Here is a 25,908-nt window from a genome sequence, read left to right as displayed (position 1 = left end):
CTGGCAGCTGTGGGGAGTATAAAATAAAGATCACTGGAGGTTTAGGAATAATTGTAAAAACAAGGCAGATGAGAGCCGTAAAAATAGCTTAAAGAAAATGCTAGAGGTGTTCAAAGGGCTGGGGTTAGGCGGGTGAGGAGTGGAGTTTCCGTATGGAGAGGAGACTTGGGAAACCCATTATAGTTGGAGGGAATGGCATAAGCAAATGAATGGAGGTAGGGAAGTGCTAAGGCAGATGGAGAAGCTGCAATATCTCCAAATTGGGAATGACTATATGTGTGGGGGCCAGATGGAGTGGGGGAGGGGAGGCACTCCAGTGCCTTCTTGAAGAGTTTATGTTTAACGAAGTGAGCCTTCACCCCATAATGTTAGGATAGGACATTATCCTTTCACTTGAACCTTATGACCCCTGTTGAGTAAGGCGGGTGGTACCCCAGTTAAGAATAAGGAATGGGGGTGCTTGGGTGGCTCAGTGGGTTAAGCCTCTGCCTTCAGCTTGGGTCATGATCTCAGGGTCCTGGGATCGAGTCCAGCGTCAGGATCTCTGCTCGGCAGGAGCCTGCTTCCTCCTCCCTCTTCTGCTTGCCTCTCTGCCTGCTTATGATCTCTCTCTGTCAAATAAATAAATAAAATCTTAAAAAAAAAGAATAAGGAATGACTTTGATGTTATAATTTACCTAGAGAAATACATTTTGAGAGATTAGCGGGGCTAGGTAGGTCTCAAATACAAATGTGTTTAAGGCTTCAAAGAGGTGCTTCCTCAGAAGTGTCTTTAACACAAGTTAATAGTTGGCTTGGGAGGGATGGGATGAAGAAAGAACAGTTTGGTTTTCCTCTTGAGCCAGCCAACCCATTGTGGGTTCCTCTTGCTTTATGGACAATTTATTTTACTAGGTAAATGCTGGAGATAAGTTAGGGTTGCTAGCAAAAACTTTGAGCTGTTGATGGGGCCCCTGGGTGCTCCTGGGTGGCTCAGTGGGTTAAAGCCTCTGTCCTCAGCTGGGGTCATGATCCCAGGGTCCTGGGATCTTTGCTCTTTCCTGAGCTCTTTGCTCAGCGGGGAGCCTGCTCCCCCCCCCCCACCCCGCCTGCCTCTCTGCCTGCTTGTGATTTCTGTCAAATAAATAAATAAAATCTTTAAAAAAACAACAAAACTTTGAGCTGTTGAGAATAGTTCTGTGTAACTGTTATACTAGCTATCTGCTTTCCAGTCTGTTTTACCCAAAAAAAAAAAAAAAAAAAAGGAAAGAAAGAAAGAAAGAGAAACCATCATCCAGATCCCTGGCTAAAGACTCTGCTCTTGCTTTGGTACCTGCCTTTAGAAAGATTGAGAGCATTGGGGCACGTCACAGTCATGTGTCTATTGGGCTGGACTACAAAGTTCTCAACAGGAATTGCTTTCCCAGGAACTTGCTTCTTTGTAAAAGTTGCCTTAGTTGTTTCTTTTTTTTTTTTTTTTTTTCCTTCCACCCCACATGACTGATACATGGAACAGAGCCTATATATAATCTGTCTCTTAGGGAGATCAGCTGTTACCTTGTTTAAGCTTCACTTCAGAGTTCAATCGAAGCAGCATATGAGTTGTGACTGTCTCTTTCCAGATGAGGAAATGACCCAAAAGGAAGTGCTCAGTATCATGGAGGCCAGTAGTGGGATTGGAACTGGTGCTCCATATTCCAAGTTGTCAGATGTTTCTTTAACCCTAATAGTGGTGAGAAAAATAACATCACATCTGGAAGATCAGCCTATGTAAATTTTATTGTTCAGTTTTATTTAAGAGGTTTTATTTATTTATTTTTTTCGTGAACAAGGATGGTCTGGGGCGCCTGGGTGGCTCAGTTGGTTAAGCGTCTGCCTTCAGCTCAGGTCATGATCCCAGGGTCCTGGGATCAAGCCCCACAGTGGGCTCCCTGCTCAGTGGGGAGCCTGCTTCCCTCTTTTAGCCCCACCCCCTCTTTGTGCTCTCTCTTGCTATCTCTCTCAAAATCTTTTAAAAAATAAAAAAGATGCTTTGATTATTCTATTTCTTTTTGAAATACAAGTTTTCAGGCAGTCAGTTTTCCAGCAGTATGAGACTGAATACGCAAGGTTACTCTGCAGCAACAAATAACCTCAAAATGGTTGAAAGCAGCATAGCTTTATTTTCTGCACACACCCAGTGTGTGCAGTGTGAGTGTTCCAGGGGCTGTGCGTCATTCCTTCTTCAACTGAAGGAGCAGCCACGATATGGACTGTTGCTGGGTGTCTCGGCGAAGTGAAAACTACTGGGGGGTCTTGCTCCTGCAGTTCGATGTTCCAGCCCAGGATGACACGTCACGTCGGCTTACAGCTCACTGGCTAGAATGAGTCACACCATACAAGAAACTAAGGAGTGTGATTCTGTTGTAGATCTGAAAAGCACACAGTTGGAAATATTTGGGAACTAGGATGAGTTTTACAGTGACTTGCTGTAGTAATAGCTCTTGGAGAACCCGGTGGCTCATTTGCAGATTGTTGTTCCCATCAGCTGGCAGTTTAAATGCAGAAAAGGATACAAAAGTTGCCTTAGTCACAGATGACCTTTCCATCCTAGGACATGTTTCTTTTAAATGATGTGTGATAATCTCAATTTAAGTGCCTCCAAAATACCCTTTGCAGAAGTAGGTGTGAAAGAAACAATTGAGTCTGAGAGGTCCCTTGCCTTCTGCATTTACGATGTTGGAAACCTACAAACCTATAGATTTACTGATTTCTCACCCCCACCACCCATTTCCAACCCCACCCTTGCAGTCCTCCTTGTAAGGTGCTATCAGATAGTCTTAAAAATACTCCTTAGGTCCTTTACCTTCCCTGCCTGCAGAACCCTTGGTTTTCCATTGCCCTTGGTTATGTCCCTCCACATACCGCCTCTGGCTTGTCTTCCTGGTTTTGTCCTTTCTGTGATGCACACCCTGTATTGTTTTACTTAACCCGAAGTTGTTTACTTACCTGTTCCATACCACACTTTGTTCCCCCATTTCCTTCAGCTTGGTTCCTGCCACTTCATTTCTGTGTTGTCTTTTGGCAGCCTGCCTGGCTCAGGTACCGCCAGCTCCATTTTTAAAGCTTTTTTTGGCCACTTCAGCCCATACTTTACTCAGTTTTCACTGAATGCCTGTGCCTTGAATTTCATATATGTATCTTATACACATTTTATATATGATGTCTTCCCTACCCTAGGAGAGGGGCTTCAGCATAAATACTAAACTAATTTATCTGTTTTCCTTAATCATTTGAAAGAAAGAATGAAAATATATTCTCCAAGTGGCTTTTGGGGGTGTGTGTGTATGTGTGTATATGCATCTGTTGTGTTCTCTGGCTGAAAAAAAGAAATACCTGTAAATTCTTCACATTATTTGTTTGAAATCAGTAGGCCAGAAGCTGTAGGGTTTTGGAGACTTCCTTAAGCAGGGCCGCAGTATGGCTCTTTCGGTAAGTTACTAAGTTTCCATTTGCACTTCTTAAAGATCAGAGTAGTACATTGACTATCCTCAAGATCCTTTCCTATTTCTTGGGGCGCCTGGGTGGCTCAGTGGATTAAGCCGCTGCCTTCGGCTCAGGTCATGATCTCAGGGTCCTGGGATCGAGCCCCGCATCGGGCTCTCTGCTCCGCAGGGAGCCTGCTTCCTCCTCTCTCTCTGCTTGCCTCTCTGCCTACTTGTGATCTCTCTCTGTCAAATTAAAAAAAAAAAAAATCTTCTAAGATCCTTTCCTATTTCTTGATCATACTGCAGTGGCTTTGCAATATCCCAGCTGGCAAGATGGCACCAAAGTTTGAGCACCCTTTAAGCCATTTCAAAAACTGTCACCCACATGGAGTCCCGCTCGTTGACCTCTTTATTAGGGGCAAAAGTAACCTCACTGTAGGTGGTTAGATTTTTTTTTTTTTTTTAGATTTTTTTAATATACTTTTAAAAATTTATTTGTCAGAGAGAGAGACTGTGAGCACAGGCACAAGCAGGGGGATTGACAGGTGGGAAACCCAATGTAGGGCTCAATCCCAGGACCCTGGGATCATGACCTGAGCTGAAGGCAGATGCTTAACTGACTGAGCCACCCAGAAATCCCTAGGTGGTTAGATTTTTCCTAAAATGAACTTGTTTCTAGATTACAGAAGCAAGTGACTAGTTCTCTGTCACCCTTCTGGATAATTTGGTGGCTGTACTTCCAGACTTACATGTTCATATTTAAATGGGATGACACAGTACACACTCTTCTGTAACTTGTTTTTTAAAAACTTTTCTGTATGTACTACACACCTTTCTTTGTCAGTACATACTGTTGGTGGTGGTTTTTTTTTTTTAAGATTGATTTATTGGAGGGCGCGTGTGTGTGTATGCGTGTGCACGCACGCACAGGTGTGTGGGGAGGTGGGCAGAGGAAGGAGAGAGAATCTCAGGCAGACTTTGCACTGAGAACAGCACACGTAGGGCTCAGTGTAATGACCCTAAGATCACAACCTGAGCCAAAACCAGAAGTCAGATGCTTAACCAGCGGCACCACCCAGGCACCCCCTGTACATACTCTTTTTAATGGCTGTGTAATATTGCATTTACCAAGTTTAACCATCTTCTAAATGAATGTTTCAGTTACTTTTCAACTTTTCTGTTTTAGAAAATTATTTAAGGGGTTCCTGGCTGGCTCAGTCCACAGAGCTTGTGACTCTTGATCTCAGGGTTGTGAGTTAGAGCCCCACATTGTGTCTAGAGATTCTTTAAAAATAAATTTTTTTTAAGAAGACAGTTAATATTTATCTTCATCCACTTGTTTGATCATTTCCTTGTAGTTGTTATTCATACTTAAAATTTGGCATTCATTACCATACTGCCTCCAAGAAGGTTGACTACTTAACATTTGTAGCTTGAGAATTCAATTTATGTAGTTGCCAACTGTCAATTTTCTTTCTTTCTTTTTTTTTTTTAAGATTTTATCTATTTATTTATTTGACAGAGATCACAAGTAGGCAGACAGGCAGGCGGGGAGTAGGGAGCAGGCTCCCTGCCGAGCAGAGACCCCCCAACACGGGGCTCCATCCCAGGACCCTGAGATCATGACCCAAGCTGAAGGCAGAGGCTCAGCCCACTGAGCCACCCAGGTGCTCCCCCAATTGTCAATTTTCTTAATAGCTGCCAGTTTAACTAGTGGGAAAAATTTAAACAATACCTCATTTCCATTTTATTGATGAATAGATTAAGCTTTTGAAAAAATATTAGCCATTTTTTTTCTTCTGTGAATTGACTGTTTTCTCTAAAGCCCAAGTGAGGCAGGTTTTTGTTTTAACCTAAACTTTTTTTATAGCAAGCATATTGACCCTTTTTCATGTTGTAAACATTCTAGGCTTGTTTCTCATGGCTTGGTTTGGTTAATGGTGTGTTTTGTAGTAAAGAAACTTTCCTGTAATCAACGTGGTTGATTTGTTTTGATTTGGGGGTTTCCTGTTACTATACTAGGCCTTCCCTGTCCTAAGGGCAATAAAAACGGTGTTTTCCCCCAAGTACTTAGCACATTGGAATTATTATGTATGATGCAATATGACATCAGAATCTTCCAAATATGTGGCAGTATTCCTTACAAGTCATCCTTTTCTCACTGACTAAAATCTTTTTATCACACACTTGATTACCTACCTACATGTATCTTTTTTTAATTCTTCTGATCCACTCTATGTCTCTGGGACAGTAGTACCACTGTCTTACTTGCTTCTGCTTCATAATACATTTTGACAAGCTCAGCGGTTTTCCATCTGTCATAAAACTCTGTCAGCATTAGGCTCAGAATATGTTTACTTCTCATTAAATTGGTTTTCTTTCTACCCCTTGTCCTGGGCCCTTAATCAGTTTGTCTGGCAGCTTCTTCCATCAAGAAATTGAGAAGAAAGTTTCTCTAAGGTGCTCTGGCAGAGGGAGGCAGCTCAGTTCTCTCCCCTATGTATGTGGGACAAATAACGTATAATTGTTCATCCAGTCGGTTTTCTTGAGCACCACCATATCCCAAGCCTTGGGCAAGGTAGTAGCTCTACAGGTTTCTGACCCCTAAGGAGCCTTGGGTTTGGTGGGGCAGTGGTACATATCTTTCAGTCCTTGTAACCCAACTGGTTGCCTTAGGTGATAGATTGAAAAAAGACTTTGGATACCAAGTATTGGGTTTTATGTTCATGAAGTTTTTATGCATTTCATGTTTTGCCATCTCTGGTCATTTCTTGCAGTATTTGAACATACACAATTCATAAGCTGCACTCTGGATGGTTTTTTGTTTTTTTTTAAAGATTTTATTTATTTATTTGACAGACAGAAATCACAAGTAGGCAGGGAGACAGAGAGAAAGGAGGAAGCAGGCTCTCCACGGAGCAGAGAGCCCGATGCGGGGCTCGATCCCAGAACCCTGGGATCATGACCTGAGCCAAAAGCAGAGGCTTTAACCCACTGAGCCACCCAGGCGCTCCTCTGGATGGGTTTTTTAACCAACTTTTCTTGTTTAACTTTGACATATTAGATTTCTTTGTCACTTCTGGTGGAGGGTTTTAATAGCAGATTCCATACCAGTGCCCAGAGTTGGCAGAGTTTAAAAAAAAGTTTTTCTTTTTATTAATTAATTGTAACAAATAAGAAGGGAGTTAATTGGGCGCGTGGGTGGCTCAGTGGGTTAAAGCCTCTGCCTTCGGCTCAGGTCATGGTCTCAGGGTCCTGGGATCGAGGCCCGCATCAGGCTCTCTGCTCAGCAGGGAGCCTGCTTCCCCCTCTTCCTCTCCCTGCCTCTCTGCCTACTTGTGATTTCTCTTTGTCAAATAAATAAATAAAATATTTTTAAAAAATAAAATAAAAATAAAAGAAGGGAGTTCATTTTTTTACAGATAAAAGTAGACCATTGGGCCAGTCTTTATTTTCAGGGCTGTTGATGTTGAAAAAATGTTAGCAGTTTGAATTGGGAGAAACAATTGTTTCAGATAGGAAGAAAGCGCACTTGGTCAGCCAGTTCTTCCCTTTTTTCCCTTGCTTTTTATCTTCTAAAGTTGTAGCTAATCATTTCTGCATGACAACAACATGAAATCCTGTCTGCATGTGACTGGACACCTGCCCCTGCCAAGTGGCTATCTTCTGTGGCTTGCAGTTCTGTGTGCCCGTAAAGTCATCTGGAGGTACAGAGCATCCATGATCTACTTGGGGGAGAGAAAGGCGTGCTGTTTCTGTGAAGACTTGTGGCCAGACTTCTGTTAGCCCACTGGAGAGGTGTGGCAATAGCAAGATTTCCCTTGTGAGTTTGGGAAGGGGATGTGGGAAGGGAGTGAGGAGCTCATGTTGGTCAGCCTCATAATGTACGCTCGCCCTAGACAAATGGTGTATACAGTTAATGAGTAACTTTACCTGTGTTGTTGTTCACAGGCGAAAATCAAACCGTGTGTGTCAGATTCTGAGAAGTGAGTTGTTCTTTCTGCTTCCCGCTGCTGTGGTAGAGAACTGGTTCTACCCCAGTGACAGGGGAGGTGGAAATGTAGTCATTCAGATGTGCAGACATCTTCGAAGGATGCTTTGTAGCAGGTGCTGTGCTAGAGAAATGCCCGAGGAGTAAGATAGTTCCTGTGCTGAAGGAATTTTTCTTTTTGACTGACACATGAGGAGCCGCGCACAGAAGGGGACGAGGTAGTGTGAAAGATGTGATAGCAGGCTCCTGGACAGGGGTTCAGGTTTTGGATGTGAAGAGGTAATAATAAACTTCATACATCCAGTTGTACAGAATGAAACACTGAAAACAAATATTTTTCTACCTTAATCCCTCCTACCGTAGAGACATTGAACCCTATAAAGTTGCTTGGTTTTGACCTACAAAAATGACATTTTCATAGGATTCAACCTAATAAACACAAATGGGAGCATATCTTGTTCTTTACCCTACTTTAAAAAAATCTAACTGCATTTTAGAATATTCACTCATCATATATGTAAGTCTGCCTTTGTGTGTTTATGTTTTGAATATATATTGTGAAGTAGGGGCAGAGTTCTTTCACCACTTGGGTTTTCTTGGCTGAGAGAGATGCATCAAGGAAAGGAGAGAAGTGGGCTCATGATCTTCCTAGTATGTTAATTTGGCAGAACCCAGAAGTAGGGCATCTAGATTCTTGGCAGTGATTGATTGGAGGTGATAGATTTGAGAGGATGGTAGGCCTCAAAAATGAGGAGGAAAGATTGGGGCTGAATACAGTAAGAAAGCTGGCGTGGTATACACTGCTACTCAGTGTGGCAGCCTTTGTTTTTTTTGGGTATGTTATTATTCAAGAGACGAGGTAGAAGTACTATGATGTGAACAAAGGCAGACAGATTTGTGGTACTCTCATTTTCATATTAACCACATTTCATCATGATAATCTGTCCATATTTACATATTTGTGTGTTTCTAAATTTTTTTAATTTGATAGAGATCACAAGTAGACAGAGAGGCAGACAGAGAGAGAGGGGAGGAAGCAGGCTCCCTGCGGAGCAGAGAGCCTAATGCGGGGCTCGATCCCAGGACCCTGGGAACATGACCCAAGCTGAAAGCAGAGGCTTTAACCCACTGAGCCACCCAGGCGCCCCCATATTCACATATTTGAAAGGAAATAACAAAATATGAGGGACATTATTCTAGTTCAAAGGATTTACAACTAAAATAGCATAGGTAGGATACGGTGCAAGCCTTGTCTAAGATGGTGACCATGGCTCTAAAAGCAGGGACAGCTATTTGACAGGTTTTGTGCAGATGGGGGCAGGCATCTTGTACTTGCAAGCGCAGCAGCAACGGTGAAAGAGGAAACAGAGCTAACTGCTCCAAAAAAATAAGATTGCTTGCTAACCAAAGATGCATGGGCAGTGCTGGCATGGTGTGGTACCCTGATTTGTATCCATTTCTGGTGATAACGGAATAGAAGTTCCAAACTTCCCTATTGCTCCTAACCAATGATAATGTCATAGTGAAAACTCGTTCATATTCACAGCCATTGACAGATTAATTGTTGAGGTATTTTGGCTGTGTTTGGGGGAAATTGCTGACCATTAGAACCTTAATTTCCCAAACATTGTAACTCCCAGCGTATCCTGCTGATATAAATTTATTGCTTCAAAAAAGGCTTGTTTTAAAGATTTTATTTGAGAGAGAGAGAGAGCAGGGAGAAGAGCAGAGGGAGAGAGACAAACAGACTCTATGGTGAGTGTGGAGCCCCACGCATGGCCCAAGATCATGAGAGCGGAAATCAAGAGTCAGATGCCCGGGGCACCTGGGTGGCTCAGTTGGTTAAGGGTCTGCTTTCAGTTCAGGTCATGATTGCAGGGTCCTGGGATTGAGCCCCGCATTGGGCTCCCTAATGAGTGGGGAGCCTGCTTCTTCTTTCCCTCTCTCAGTTAAGTAAATAAATAAATAAATAAAAAGAATTTGGATGCCCAACTGATTAAGCTACCCAGGTGCCCCCCAAAAAGCCGTGTTTTAGAGAGAGAAGATTTCTGGAGTGAGAACTAAGTACTTTACCTGTGTGGAGCATTCTTTGTATCCTTTCTTTTTTTTTTTTTTTTTCTTTTTTTTCTTTTTTTAAAAAAATATTTATTTATTTGACAGAGAGAGATCACAAGTAGAGAGGCAGGCAGAGAGAGAGAGAGAGGGAAGCAGGCTCCCTGCTGAGCAGAGAGCCCGATGCGGGACTCGATCCCAGGACCCTGAGATCATGACCTGAGCCGAAGGCAGCGGCTTAACCCACTGAGCCACCCAGGCGCCCCTTTGTATCCTTTCTTATGTATGCTTCCAGAAAGATGCCTCTATTAAGACAAAGGAAGCTAAATATTTTAGCAAATACTCAAGTCCCTAATGTGTTCTGAGCACAGAGTTAGAAGTATTAACTCCAGCTCTACCTTCAGAGCACTGGACAGTTGTACTCAGAATAAAAAGACTCCTAAAGTAAATTCTATGTCATGCTCCCAGTCAACCACCTCTCTCTTAATACTACATATTACTTTTAGTATTTTGAACAGCACTTAAACCCAGGAGCCTCCAGTTTGGTATTTTCAATCTGTGCTATTAGATGATCTTTGTCTTCTGCCGCATATCATTTCTTTTCCTGTGATGGTCTTCTGTGGTCACAGGAGATTTAAGAAAGATGGTACAGGGGCGCCTGGGTGGCTCAGTGGGTTAAAGCCTCTGCCTTCAGCTCAGGTCATGGTCTCAGGGTCCTGGGATTGAGCCCCACTTCGGGCTCTCTGCTCAGCGTGGAGCCTGCTTCCTCCTCTCTCCCTGCCTGCTTCTCTGACTACTTGTAATCTCTGTCTATCAAATAAATAAATAAAATATTTTTAAAAAAAAGAAAGAAAGTACATTTTTTTTTTAAGATTTTATTTATTTATATGCCAGAGAGAGAGCACAAGCAGGGGAAGTGGCAGGCAGAGGGAAAGCAGGCTCCCCAGTGAGCAGGGAGCCCGATGATCCCAGGACCCTGGGACCACGACCCGAGCCTAAGGCAGGTGCCTAACCAACTGAGCCACCCAGGCACCTCAAGAAAGGTGGTAACATTTAAGGAAAGAAAGACTCATCCTGATCCTTTACTAAAACTAGAAAACAAATCATACTTATGTCCAAAAAATATGCATGCATTTTCTGCTGAGAAAATTAGCAGTGATTCAGAGGCTTGAATAAGTTTGGTCAGGGTGTGAAAATTGGACCAGTTCACTGATACTTAAATTAAAAGACTATAGACTACAGTGATGTCACACAAGATAAACTGAGTGGGAAGCTTTGGAGGTCAGTCCCTCTACAAAGTCAGCCATTGACCTGGAAAGAGTATTTTGGAATCAACTGTCTTGGAACTGTGGAACCTGATTGGATGGAGATTTGCTTCATGAAGGGATAGACTGCTGATCTTTCCTGAGTGAGTGCTGTGCTAACAAATGGACAATTCCAGCTCTCAGCAAACAACAGTCAGCAATCCCTGAGGAACAGGGGAGTGAGATTTCCAGGATACCACATTATAATACTCAGAATGTTCATTTCTCAACAAGAAAAGAAAGCGAAGCATATGAAGAAACAGGAAAATGTGACCCATTCACAGGAAAAAAAGGAATTGGACAGAAACCATCTCAGAGGAAGCTTAGACATTGGAACTAAAAATTAAAGCATTAAGTTGGGTTGCCTGTGTAGCTGACCGTCCCAACTCTTGATTTTGGCTCAGGTCATTATCCTGGGGTCGTGGGATTGAGCCCCATTTTGGGCTCCATACTCAGCAAGGAGTCTGCTTCTCTCTCCCTCTCCCCGTCCCCCGCTTGCCCTTGCGCGCTCTCTCTGTCTCTCTAAAATAAATAAGTAAATAACTCTTGTTTAAAAAAAAAAAAAGACTTTAAATCCACTGTGATAAATTACTTGGCCAGAGGAAATCATGGACAAAGAACTAAAGGCAATTGAGAATATACAATGTCTGCACACAATGAGACCATCAAGAAAGAAATTATAAAAAGGGAACAAATTCTGGAGCAGAAAAAAAAGTTCAGTAACTGAAATGAAAATTTTTTCAAAGATTTATTCATTTATTTTAGAGAAGGAGAGAGAATCTCAGGCAGACTCCCTGCTGAGCAGGGAGCCCAGTGCAGGGCTCAGTCTTACAAACCTGAGCTCGTGACCTGAGCCCAAACCAAGAGTCAGACACTCAGCCAACTGAGCCACCCAAGCAACCCAAAAGTGAAATTTATTAGAAGGGTTTGGCAGCAGATGTGAGCAGACAGAAGAAAAGATTAGCAAGCTGAAGGTAAGACCATCAAAATTATTCAGCCTGAGGAACAGAAAGAAAGAAGAATTACGAAGGATGAACACAGCCTGAGAGATCTGCAGGACATCATCATCCATGCCAAATACACTTCATAGGCGCTCCAGAGGTAGAATATTTAGAGAGGAACAAAACATTTGTGAAAATCGAATGGCCCAAAACTTCCAGAATGTAGTGAATTTACACATCTAAGAAGCTTAATGAATTCCAAGGAGCATAAACTCAAGAAATCTACGCCAAGACACATTACAGTCAAGTTGTAACTTGAATTTGCAAAGCAACAACTTGAAAGCAAGAGAATCAACTTGTCATATATAAGGAATTCTAAAGATTTTCACACTTGATTGCTCATCAGAAATCATGGATGGGACACCTGGGTGGCTCAGTCATGTAGTGCCTGCCTTCAGTTCAGGTCATGATCCTGGGGTCCTGGGATGGAGACCTGTGTTGGGTTCCCTGCCCAGCAGGGAGTCTGCTTCTCTCTCTTCCTGTATCCCTCTCCCCACTTGAGTGCATGCATGATCTCTCTCTCTCTCTCTCAAATAAATAATATCTTAAAAATTACATTTATTATTACTACAGCAAGGCACTGTAAATCTCATCCTAGTTCCCAAATATTTCCAACTGTGTGCTTTCCAGGTTCCACAACAGAATCACACTCCTTAGTTTCTTGTATGGTGTGACTCATTCTAGCCAGTGAGCTGTAAGCCGACAGGACGTGTCATCCTGGGCTGGAACATCGAACTGCAGGAGCAAGACCCCCCAGTAGTTTTCACTTCGCCGAGACACCCAGCAACAGTCCATATCATGGCTGCTCCTTCAGTTGAAGAAGGAATGATGCGCAGCCCCTGGAAAAAATTACATTAAAAATTCAACTAAATACAAAAAATATCAGTAAATGAAGAATTGAACAATGGGAAAACAGACATACAGAAAACAAATGGTATGTGGCAAAAGTAAATCTTTCCTTATCAGTAATAACCAAGTCCTCTTCCCAGCATCTCGCACACATAGCCTGTACTTCTTACATTGCTCCCGTCTGCAGCTGTTTTGTGCGGAGTCTCTGGCTGATCTGTACTGTATTGTCAGGCTTGCTGGAGCTCAGCATCTTCTTTCTTTTCATCTAAAATTCAGGGAGTGCAAGTTGACCTCCCCATGGCCTTTGATTTGATTTCTGCCTTGGCCATCCACCATGAGAGATTAAGTTGTCTTCACTGTATTTTGTTTGCTTTTCTGATTCTTGCTGGACAGCCTAAAACAGAAGTGTCTTAGAATAAAGAGGAGCCTGTCAGCCGTCTCCGTTGGCCTTGGCTATGGCAAGAGGGAAAGGTTTGGGTCGTGCCATCAGGCTGCCTGGTTTGCAAAGGATTTCTTCTTATGGACACACATTGAGGACAGTTGGTTCCCTCTGGTGCTGTGCTCCTGCTGCTGGGGGTGGAGGAGGTCCGAGGACCACTGCTGAGCTGGGAGGGTGGTCCTTGACTCCAGACTAGGTGCGGGACTGGCAGGTGCCATGGGCTTCTGCTCTGAGCTCTGATACTCCTCCACAGGTGATTTTTTTTGCCTTGCAGAGCCAGGTGGGAATAGCAGGCTTGCCGCACATATTGTTTACTGCATTTGTCAGACACCTGCTGAACCTGCCAGGTTGGGGGAAGAATGCAGTTATTAGGATCAGCAGAAGGGGAGGAGGGACTTCTATCATGGGGATGGTCCTCCACCTTGGGTTTCTTGGCATCACTGAGATGGCCATCACACTCTGGTACTTCCAGTGCTGTTCATGAGTCCTGGATCCCACCCATAGCCCATGTTCATCACGACCTTGGTCACCCCGGGGGTCCTTGTTGTCATGAGGCACTTTAGGTAAGATCTGAGTTTCTCCTTCTGGCCGTATTTATCCATGATCCCTCATAATATTTTCTAACATTCCTCTGTTGCTGGGGTTGAGGGTCATAGTTTTCTTGAGGTTTTCACATTCAAGAGGTAAGGATATTGGAATGTGATATTGCCCCTTCAGGATCTGCTTTCATAGCTCTCATAAGTCCTCTCCCACAAAAGGCAGGGACACCAGTGACATGGTGACAGAATGATTAGCATGTTTCACACATTGACCAGAATGGATGAGGGGGGGAGTGTAGGACAGAGGGTTACTTTAGATCATTGTACTTTTGGCACAGGAAGGGTTCTGGGGTAGTATAAGAAGGCTCTTATGATAGGTTTTCTGCTTATGGCCAGTGGTGAACTCATTGCTGAAGCCAAAGTCTGCAGTTTTTACATTCAGTGGAGTGTCACAAAGCAGGTTCTCTGCTGACCCTCCTTAAAGGCTCCTTCACAGCCTTTGTCCCAGTCAAGATGTGCTGGGCCAACTTCACCATTGCAAAGTTACCCTACCCAATGGTCTCATAATTGGAGCTCATAATTGTAGATATGGGTTACCAGAGATGGCTGCAAGGCCCTCCTGCATGGTGGTCTGCTAACCATTCTAACTGGCAGTGCCAGCTGTGCTAACAGCACTAATATTGATGGTGTAAAATAAAATTATGCTTACTAATTATGCTAATAAAATTAAAAAGAGAAAAGACAATGAAGAAAAATAAGAAAATAGAACCAAAAAGAAAAAGGAAAATAGAAAAAAAATGGGAAAAACAAAAGAATGGAGAATGAAGAAAAAAGAAAACAAGATGGAAAGAAAAAAAGGAGAAAACAACCTGTCAGGTACCAAAGTCCATCAAGTCACCAAAAACCAGCTTTCAGGGCTTTAAGGACCAAAAACCTAGGCCCAGTGTTTGTAATTCCATTGCAGTGGTGGAGGGCAAGAAATGGACTAGTAATGCTGGGGATAATCTACAAGGGTTTTCTCACTTTTTGGTCTTAAGACTTTTTGCTCTTTTTTTAAGATTTGTTTATTTCTTAGAGAAAGTGGGAGGCGGGGGTGGGGGGGTGGGGGGAGAGAATCAGAAGCAGCTTCCCTGCTGAGCAGGGAGCCCTGTGCCGGGCTCAGTCTTAACAACTCTGAGATCATGAAAGAGTCAGACTGACTGAGCCACCCAGGCCCATGCCTCCCCAGCCCTCCACAAGGGACTCCCAAAAGCTTTCTATTTAGATGGATTATTAGAGAGTAATATTTACTTTATTGAAAATTAAAAATCTCTTGTGCTTCACTGGGCTTTTCCTTTCTAGTTTGGAAATCTGTAATTTCTGGCTTTAAATACTTCAGCGTTTACACTTAAAATATTCATTTCCTTTTGATTAAACTCTGGTCTCAAAATGATGATATGTCTTTTGGTATCACAGTATTGTAGGAAAGGGTTTTGTCACATACAACACAATAAGGTACATTATTAACATCTGTAAAGCTGATGGATAATGAGAAATAAAATAGCTGTAGAGTACACACAGAAGGAAATGAGAAGGGACTTAAAATGTTTTACTACCAAAAAAAATCAGCTGAACACAAAAGAAGATAGTGGTGCAGAATAACAAAAAAGCTGTAAGGCTTACAGAACACAGACACCAAAATGACAGAATTAAGTCCTTTCTTAACAGTAATTTCTATAAATATAAATGCATTAAACTCCAAAAAGACAGATTGGCAGATTGGCTAGAAAAACCTGATCCAATTATTTATTTACAAGAGAGTCAGTTTAGATCCAAAGACACAAAAAATTTGAATATGAAAGAGTGGGAAAAGAGAATTTACATAAATAGTAACCAAAAGAGAGCTGGGGTGGCTGTACTGAGATGAGTCAAGATAGATTTTAAATCAGAAAAATTTGCAAGGGACAAAGGACATAAAAGGTTCAGTACAGCAAGAAGATAAAATAATGGTGAACATTTACACATGTAATGACAGGTCAGCAAATTATATGAAGCAGCCCTTCCCTTTTGTGGCCATCGCTAAAGTGCCCTCGGCCAACATGAAGTTTAATCCCTTTGTGACTTCTGACCAGAGCAAAAACTGTAAACGGCATTTCAGTGCACCATCCCACATTCGCAGGAAGATCATGTCTTTCCCTCTTTCCAAAGAGCTGAAATGGAAGTAAGTGGTTCGATCCTGCCCATCTGAAAGGATGATGAAGTTCAGGTTGTGCGAAGACACTACAAAGGTCAGCAAATTGGCAAATTATCCCAGGTTTGCAGGAAGAGGCATGTCCTTTACATTGAACGAGTACAGCGAGAGAAGGCGGTTGGCCCAACTGTCCGTGTGGGCGTTCACTCTAGCAAGCTGGTTATCACCAGACTAAAACTGGATGAAGACCGCAAAAAAGTCCTTGAGCACAAAGCCAGATTTTGCCAAGTAGGAAAGGAAAAGGGCATATATAAGGAAGAAACAATTGAGAAGACGCAGGAGTAGAATAATCTTATATGCAGCTTTAAGTAAAAACTGTTAAGGGTTGCCTGGGTAGCTGAGTCTGTTAAGCATCTACCTCTGGCCGGGGTCATGATCCCAAGGCCTGGGATTGAGCCCCACATTGGGCTGCTTCTCCTGCTCCCTCTGCAGCTCCCCTTGCTTATGCTCTCTCTCTCTCTGTCAAATAAATAAAATCTTTAAAAACAGTTAAAATGAAAAAAATTGTATGAAGCAAAAATTGACAGAACTGATGGAAGTAGATCATTTTACAGTTATACTCAAGAGTGGGTAGAACCAGAGAACAGAAGTGAGGAAATAGAGAACTTGAATAACAGTAACCCAACCAGATCTGAGAGACACACACAGGACCCCACCCAGAAACAACACATACGTTCTTCTCAAGTGCACATGGGACCTTCTGTAGGACACACCTGCTGTTAGGCCACAGTGTAAGTCTTGGTAGCAAGATAGATATCATACAAATTTCTTTTCTGACCATAGTGAAATGCAGTTAGAAATCAGTAACAGGAGGAAAACTGGAAAATTCACAAATTTGCGGATGTTAAACAACACGCTCTTAAAGAACCAGTGGAGTGGGCCAAAGATGAAATCACAAGGGAAATTTTTAAATACTTGGAGATAAATAAAATGAAAACACGATATACTAGAACTTACGGGGCACAGTAAAGCAGTGCTAAGGGAGGAATTCATTGCGACAAATGCTAACATTGGGGAAAAAAGAAACCTCTCTTTTAAGATTTTATGTATTTGAGAGGGGGCAGGGGGGGCGAAGGGGAGGAGAGGGAGAGAATCTCAATCAGACCCCAGGCTGAGCACAATCCCAGCTGGATTGTCTAAAAAAAAAAACTCCCATTTCTAAAATCAGAAATGAACTTTATTGGAAATTTACTACCTATTCTACAGGGGGTAAAAAAGATAGTAAGAGTCCTGTGAACACTTGAACAACAAAAGATTTTTATAACCTGGATAAAATTAATAAGTTCCTGGAAACACAAATTACCAAAACCAACTCAATAAAAATTGTACTTGTTGTCAAGTAAAGAGATCAAATCGGAAACCTGAAATCTACTGGCAAAGAAAAACCCTGGACCTGATGTCTTCACTAGTGAATGCTAACGAACATTTAAAGAACTAACTGGCCCTCTCATTTTCCCCAGAAATCAAAGAGGGGAGGAACACTTAACTAAATCATTCTATGAGCCAACATTGCTCTGATAACCAAGGCCGAGCAAATGCTACAAAAATTAAACTACAGGTCAGTAGCCCTTATAAATACAATGATTAGAGAGTCTTGAATAAAATACCAGCAAATCAAATTAAGCAGTCTATTAAAAAGATTATACACCACGAGCAAGTGGGATTTGTTTCTGGAATGCTAGGATGATTGCACATCGAAAAAGTGATCAGTATAGTACACATTTATAGAATGAAAGGTACAAGAAAAACACATGATCATGTCAACTGATCGAGAAAAAGCCTTTGACGAAATTCAGCAGCCTTTCATGACTTGAAACAGTAGGAATAGAAGACTGTTACTTCAGCATGATAAAAGCCACATATGAAAAGCACCCAGTGAACATCATAGTGGTAAAAGACTGATATGATAGTGCTTCCTCTGATTTAGTTCAGGGACAAGGCAAGAATGCCCACTGCTGCTACTTCTATTCATAACTGTACTGGAAGTTCTAACCAGAGCAGTTTGGCAAGGAGAAGAGAGAAAAGACATCCAAATGGGAAAGGAAAGAGTAGATGCAGATGACGTGATCTTATATATGTAGAATATCTAAAGATTTCATACTAAAAAATGAAAACAAAAACCTGTGACAGCACTAATAAACGAATTCAGCAAAGTTGCAGGAGAGAAAGTGAACACGCAAAAACCACTTGCATTTCTGTATACTAACAATAAACCTAGCCGAAGAGGAAACCAGGAAAACAGTTCCACTTACGATAGCATCAAAAAAGGTGAAATTAGCTTGGTAGGAAAGACAAATACTATCTGATTTCACTCATATATGGAATCTAGGAAATAAAACAAATAAGCAAAGGCAAAAAAAAAAAAAAAAAAAGACACAAACCAAGAAACAGACGGTTAACTCTAGAGAACACACTCATGGTCACCAGAAGGGAGGCAGGTGGCGTGATGGGTGAAATTGGTGATGGGGATTGAGGGGTGCGCTTAGGATGAGCACCTGGTGATGTATGGAGGTGTTGAGTCACTGTATTGTACATCTGAAGCTAATACAACACTGCATGTTAACTCTACTGGAATTTTACTGAGTTTAAAAAAATTAACTCAGTGTATGAAAGACCTATAAACTGAGAACTATAAAACTGCTGGAAAAAATTAAAGAAGATATAAAAAGACGTGTCACGTTTTTGGCTTAGAAAACTTAATTTGTTAGGATGACAATACTACCTACCCAAAGCCATCTACATATTCAGTGCAATAAAATTTCAATGACTGTTTTTTGCAGAAATAGAAAAATGCATCCTAAAATTCAGCTAGAAAATCATGGTACTCTGAATAGTGAAAACACTGTTGAAAGCTCAAAACAAAGTTGAAGTCTCCCACTTCATGATTTCAAAACTTCCTGCAAAGCTACAGTAATCAAAACGTTGTGGTACTGGCATAAGGGAACATGTGTAGATCAGTGGAACATAGAGCCCAGAAATTGACCTTCACATACAGGATCAGTTGAACTTGCACAGAGGTGCTGAGTCCTTTTAGTGGCAAAAGGACAGTGTCTTCAGCAAATGGTAATGGTCCTGGGAAACTCTACCTGCGAAAGAGTAAGCTTGACCCTTATCTATTAACCATGTATAAAAATTAGATCAAACCGAAGGCTTTAAGAGTTAAAACTATAAAATTCTTGAAAGAAAATATAGAGGAAAAATTATGACATTGGATTTGACAGTGATTTTGTGGCTATGGCCCTGAAAGCACAGGCAGTGACAGGAAAAACAGGCAAATTGGACTTCATCAAAATTAAAAACTGTAAAGACACTATCAAGAGAGTAAAAAGACAATCAGAATAAGAGAAGATACCTGTAAGTCATATATCTGATAAGGAATTAGTATTCAGAACATGTAAGAACTCCTACAACTCAAGAACATAAAACTCAGTTCAAAATGGCCCAAGACCTGGATGGACATTTCTTCAAAGAAGAAATGCAAATGGCTAATTCACACATACAAAAATGCATGCCTAGTCATTAGGGAAATACAAATCAAACCAACAATGAATACCACTTCATACTGATTATTATTTAAAAGACGGTGGGGGGGGGCGCCTGGGTGGCTCAGTCAGTTAAGCCTTAGTTAGCATCTTTGTCTGCCTCTGGCTCAAATCATGATCCGGGGGTTCTGGGGTTGAGCCCTGGGGAGTCTGCTTCTCCCTCTGCCACTCCCCCTGCTTGTGCTTTTTCCTGCTTTCTTTCTGTCAGATAAATTAATTTAAAAGGCATGTGTTGGGGAGGACCTGGAAAATTGGAACCCTTGTGTATTGCTGTTAAGAAGCTGAAACAGTGCCGGTGCTACAGAAAGCAGTTTGGTTGTTCCTTAAAAATGTAAACAGAGGGACGCCTGGGTGGCTCAGTTGGTTGGGCAGCTGCCTTCGGCTCAGGTCAAGATCCCACCGTCCTGGGATCGAGTCCCACATCGGGCTCCTTGCTCAGCAGGGAGCCTGCTTCTCCCTCTGCCTGCCACTCTGTCTGCCTGTGCTCCCTCTCTCTCTCTCTGACAAATAAATAAATAAAAATCTTTAAAAAAAAAAAATGTAAACAGAGTTACTGTATGTCTTGGCAAACTCACTTTTAGGTATATACCCAAAAGATTTCAAAACAGGATCTCAGAACAGATACTGATACACTGTTGTTCATAAGAGAATGAGAGTCAAAAAGTAGAAGCAACCCATTGAGCAGATAAAAAAAATAAGCAAAATATGGGGCACCTGGGTGGCTCAGTGGGTTAAAGCCTCTGCCTTCGGCCCAGGTCATTGTCCCGGGTCCTGGGATCGAGCCCCGCATGGGGCTCTCTGCTCAGCGGGGAGCCTGCTTCCCCTCCTCTCTCTCTCTGGCTGCCTCTCTGCCTACCTGTGATCTCTGTCTGTCAAATAAATAAATAAAATCTAAGAAAAAAAAAAGCAAAATACAGTATATGCTAACTAACTCGAATTTAAATAAAATTAATAAAAAAGGATAAGCAAGATGTGGTATTTATATGCAATGGTGTGGTAGTCACTGTAGGAAGGAATCAAGTTCTGATGCATGCCATGTGTTGAACCTGGGAAACACCATGCTGAGGTACACCGAAGATGAGGACAGATACTTTGTAATCCCACTTCCATGGGCTGTTTAAAAAAGGACAAGTCATAGAAAGTAGAGTAGAGATTATTAAGGACTAGAGGAGCGGGACCTAGGTTGTTATTGCTTAATCTGTATGGAGTTTCTGTTTGCTGTGATGAAAAAGTTCTGGAAATAGATGGTGATGTTGCATCACAACACCGCAGTGTGCTGTTCTTACAGATGAGGAAATTAAGATCAGTACCTTTTCTTCATCCAAACTCTTCCTCTCAAATCCAGACTGCATTTTTTTTTAATTTATTTGACAGACAGAGATCACAGGTAGGCAGAGAGGCAGGCAGAGAGAGTTGGAGAAGCAGACTCCCTGCTGAGCAGAGAGCCCAAAGCGGGGCTCGATCCCAGGACCCTGGGATTATGATCTGAGCCGAAGGCAGAGGCTTTAACCCACTGAGCCACACAGGCGCCCCCAGACTGCATCTTAATGGACAGATCTCTGACCTTGAAATGTGATTTCATAAATCAGGTATTTATTACCACCTCATAGTGTGCTCAGCCATGCAGTGTCATGTGGTGGGGAAGCATGTGGAGTTACGGAATATGAGACGTTTATCCCTTTTCCTTGTTTTCATGGTAGTATTGTGTTTCCACCTTGAATTAGTACTTTGTAATGACGTCTCTAAAATGTTGTCCGAGCAAGCTGTGCATTGGTGATCCAGTTGGGCAGGTGGATCTTTATTTTGCCAAAATCTTAACTAGTACAGTTTCAGTCCTGTTAAAACCTTCCTTTCAGTAACTTTTTTTTTTTTATTTTTTAAATTTTTTATTTATTTGACAGAAATCACAACTAGGCAGAGAGGAGGAAGCAGGCTCCCCGCGGAGCAGAGAGCCCGATGTGGGGCTCGATCCCAGGACCCTGGGATCATGACCTGAGCCGAAGGCAGAGACTTTAACCCACTGAGCCACCCAGGTGCCCCCCTTTCAGTAACTTTTGAAAGAGAAGCAAAGTGTTGTGAAACTTTGGACTCTGTTCTTTAGCATTTCCTTTTCAGCCTGAAGAGCTGGGCCTTGTGCTTAAGCATTACAGTTCCTCATTTTTTTACCTGAAACCTCAAGTGGCTGAGCTTCTGTTAGCTATTCATATCTAGCCCTGGCCTAGATGTGGCAGCTTGACTGGAGCAGGGATGCCCAGTTACTTGGTTAAAACATTCCTCTGGATGTATCTGCGAGGGTCTTTCTGGAAGAGATTAACATTTGAATCTGTAGACTATGCAAAGCAGATTGCCCTTGTCCAGTTGTGAAGAGTTCTGAATAAAGCAAAAAGCTTGAACAAAAGAGAAGTCACCTCTGAAGATTTTCTCCTGCGGTGAAACTCAGACTGGATATTAGACCATTGGCTGTCTTGGTTGTCAGGCCCTCAGACTGCAGATCTTGGGACTTCTTGGTCTCCGTAATTGTGTGAGCTACTTACTTATAATAAATGTCACATATGTAAACTTTATACGTGTGTGTGTGTGTGTGTGTAAATATAAATAAAATTCTGTATGTATTTATGTGATCTTATACATTGTTACATAGGTATATCTTATATATATGAAGTTTATATTTAACAACATATTTTAAATCTCCCGTGAAGGTAATTGGCAATCTGTGAGCTTATATATGGTCCCAGCAGAGCCATTAGGTTCTCTTCCCCCATCTTGGTGGTTCTGTTGGTTCTGTTTTCTTTGGAAACCCTGACTAATAAACTTGGCATTAATAATAGAGTCACTCTTTCCTAAAGACAGGTTCCAGAGCATCTTTATACTGATCCTTCATATACCTCTGTTTCTCAGATCCTTTTTTTTTTTTTTAAGGTTTGATTTATTTATTTGACAAAGAGCAAGCACAAGCAGGGGGAGGAGTAGAGGGCCAAGGAGAAGCAGGCTCCCCACTGAGCAGGGAGCCCTAGGCGGGGCTCCATCCCAGGATCCTGGGATCACAGGCTGAGTGGAAGGCAGACATTTAACCCACTGAACCACCCAGGCATTGCATGTTTCTCAGATACAACTTGGAATTCAGAGAACTAGTATCTGGTTTGTGAACAGCTGGGTGACTCTGAAAGTCAGTTCAGTCACCTAACCAACAGGCTTTTGATGGTTAAGCCTTTGAGTAAAAGTGAGGAAGTTCATCCAGCAACCATAACAGAAGTGAGATGCAGAAATGAAAGGATGGGTCGCTTTTGAGTGAGTGAGAGCTGCAGGAGAACACTTAGTCTCGAGGTTGAGGAACTCAAAAATATTTTGGACTAGTGGCAACTGAAGTCTTTTTAAATCTAATCTTCTTTTTGGAGGGTGTGGCAAGGCAAAATCATGTCATTTCCTACAGCCAGTCCCATATTGACTTCAGGTAAATTGTGTATCTCTGTAAAGTGTTTCATTGTTACAAAGCTGCTTTACCGATTTGCACATGGAATCCTCCCTACAACCGGAAGAGGTGGCCAGGAAGTCTCTCTTACATGCGAGGAAGAAAGTTGAATTGTAGGTGTGAGAATTTGTTTATAAAGCTAAAGGAGGTTAAAATGGTAAATTTTATGTCATTTATATTTTGCCACAGCAAATCATAATATAAATTATAATACAGTAAGAATGCTTTCTATAATTTTGCTAGTAAATTTGAAAACCTCTTGGGGTGAGGATACTTCTGGCAATATTGAACCAAAAAGGATGGGTCATTTTGTTCTAGGCTACAGGTAGGTTTTGTTGTATGAAGATTAAAGATGAAAAAGGGTAAGGAGGAATGGCAAGGGAAGGGCAAAAATGGAAACTTAAAGGTTTCTGCTCACCCTTCCCCAAGAATTAGAATGTTTACCAGTATTCATATCTTTTCAGGCCCTTCTGCCCCAACACAATAAACTAAGCAAACGATGTTATATATTCTTTATTACAAACTTTTCCCACACGTCTTAACTTTCTAAAGTCTTACCACCCTGCAGCCCTCTAAAACAAAAAAACTCCCTCCCTAACGGAGGGACTTACATAATAACGTGGGGGATTACTTAAATCTGAATTAGTAGTCAGGGCCTTCTTGCCTGGTTAGGAGGACTGGCAACTGGTTAAGCACACCTTGAAGTACTTCAGAAGGTTTGATTTGAAGCATTTCTGCATATTGAGGTTCCCTGGCAGGTCTACCAGCCCCTGGTAAAGTTGGGGAATCCTGGGGATTCAGTATCAGAAACTCTTTAACCAGATTGATCTGACCAGACAGCATGTCCTAACAGCACTGCTTCAGGAAGCTTCCCTTCCTCTAATGTGGAGTAGCCGTCTCTTTTTTAAATGTTCTGTTATGAAAAAATTCAAGTAAATAGAATCATAAAATACACGAACACACACAAACTCCTGCCTAATTCCAGCAGTTGACCCTTGAACAGTGCAGGGCTTAAGGGTACCAACCCCTCTTGTGGTCGAATTCTAGTATGACTTCTGACTTTCCAAAAACTTAAGTACTGAAAGACTACTATTGACCAGAAGCCTCACCGATAAACAGTCGATTAACACTTGTATGTTAAATATATATTGTATACAGTGTTTTTACAGTGATGTAAGCTAGAGAAAAGAATACATTAAGAGAATAATGAGAGAAAATACATATAAGTACCATACTGTAAAAAGTCCACATATTAGTGGACCCAAACAGTTCAGACCTGTGTTGTTCAAGGGTCGACTGTATTTGCTCCCTATCTGTTCTTTTGGTTGAACTAATACAAAGTAAATTAGAGGGGCACCTGGGTGGTTCAGTCAGTTAAGCATCTGCCTTCTGCCCACATTGGGCTCCCTGCTCAGCAGGGATTCTCCTTCTCCCTGTGCCCCTGCTCATGCCCTCTCTCTCTCTCAAATAAATAAAACTTTTTTAAAAAAGAAACAAAGTATATTAGATATTATCATGACACTTCACTCCTAAATGCTCAAGTCTTTTCATCTAGATGTGGTCCCTTCCCCCCCCTTCCTTTTATGTCATTACCTTTAACTTTGAGAACATCAAGCCAGTTGTTTTTTTCTTTTTAAAGATTTTATTTATTTAATTGACAGAGACAGCTAGAGAGGGAACATAAGCAGGGAGAGTGGGAGAGGAAGAAGCAGGCTCTCCAATAAGCGGGGAGCCCAATGCGAGGCTTGATCCCAGGACCCTGAGATCATGACCTGAGCCGAAGGCAGATGTCCAACAGACTGAGCCACCCAGGTGCCCCCAAACCAGTTGTCTTAACAGAATGTTCCACGCTCTGGGTTTGGCTGGTTGCATCCTTTGATACTTAATGTGCGCCACTAGCCCTGCTATTTCTTGTACACTGGAAGTTTGATCTAAAAGCTTGGATAAATTTAGGTTATAATGTCTGATTGTCCCACTATTAGTGAAGGTAAGTTTAATCACTATATTAAGATGGTCACAGCTGTATATGTGTCCTTTGCAGCCTCTTGTGATGAGGAAGTGATCTCTTGAGGTGCTGTTTTGGTGACATGTAGATCTTCAGCTTCCCATCCACCTTTCATCTGGGACATTAGCATCATTGATGATCTTGACCTGAACCTTTCATTTTCATTAAGGAATGCAAAATGATTTTTTTTTTATTTCAGTCATTCCTTCTGTATTCCTCTTTTTTCTTCTTCTCTCTCTCTCTCTTTTTTTTTTTAAGTAGACTCTACACCCAGTGTGGGGCTTGAACACAACGACCCTGAGATCATGACCTGAGCTGAAATCAGGAGTCAGACATGCAACTGACTGAGCCACCCAGGGATCCCTCAGAACATAGCTGTTAAGCAGCTGTATAAACATTTCTTATATACCAAGGCTGCCATTTTCAAGTGTCTGTATTCAGTGGAGCACATCAGTATTGATGTTAATTTTTTGCTTGTTTAGGTAGAGAGACCAACTTGTTGTTCAGTTTAGGAGGCTTTTTTTTTTTTTTTTTTTAAAGATTCCATTTATTTATTTGACAGAGAGGTCACAAGTAGGCAGAGAAGCAGGCAGGATGGGAGAAGCAGGCTCCCCACTGAGCAGAGAGCCCGATGTGGGGCTCAATCCCAGGACCCTGAGATTAGACCGGAACCGAAGGTAGAGGTCCAACCCACTGAGCCACCCCGGTGCCCCAGGAGGCATTATTTAAATGTGTTTTTTTGGAGTTGGGTTAGGGAGGGTGGGTGAGAGAAAGGGGCAGGAAGGCCATTCCGGTTGGAAGCAGTGTCCCTGGCAGAGTCAGAAGTGGAAGAGTGTAGAGCACTGGAAGGGGACTGAGTTTGGCAAAATGAGAAAGTTGTGGCTAAGAGAGCTGTTTCTTTCCGGGGATGGGAACAGTGTGTGCAGTCCAGACTGTCTCGGCACTACTCATCACTCTCGTGGACTGGTGGGAAGAATTACCAGAAGGATACCGGAGAGAATCTCAGGGAATTCATTTCCAGCCCACCTTAATGGGAGGGAA

General features: G+C 42.1%; 1 protein-coding gene and 1 pseudogene across 1 annotated transcript in view; both read left to right on the top strand.

Annotated features, from left to right (window-relative positions):
- RAB7A (RAB7A, member RAS oncogene family) overlaps positions 1-25,908 on the top strand; it is a 72,175-nt gene that overhangs the window by 8,136 nt on the left and 38,131 nt on the right. The window lies entirely within an intron of this gene.
- On the top strand, positions 15,700-16,136 carry LOC123932563 (annotated as a pseudogene).

The sequence above is a fragment of the Meles meles genome, chromosome 20, assembly GCF_922984935.1.
Source record: "Meles meles chromosome 20, mMelMel3.1 paternal haplotype, whole genome shotgun sequence".
NCBI lineage: Eukaryota > Metazoa > Chordata > Mammalia > Carnivora > Mustelidae > Meles > Meles meles.
The sequence above is the reverse complement of the archived record's forward strand: the minus strand, read 5'-3'. Positions and strand labels throughout refer to the sequence as shown.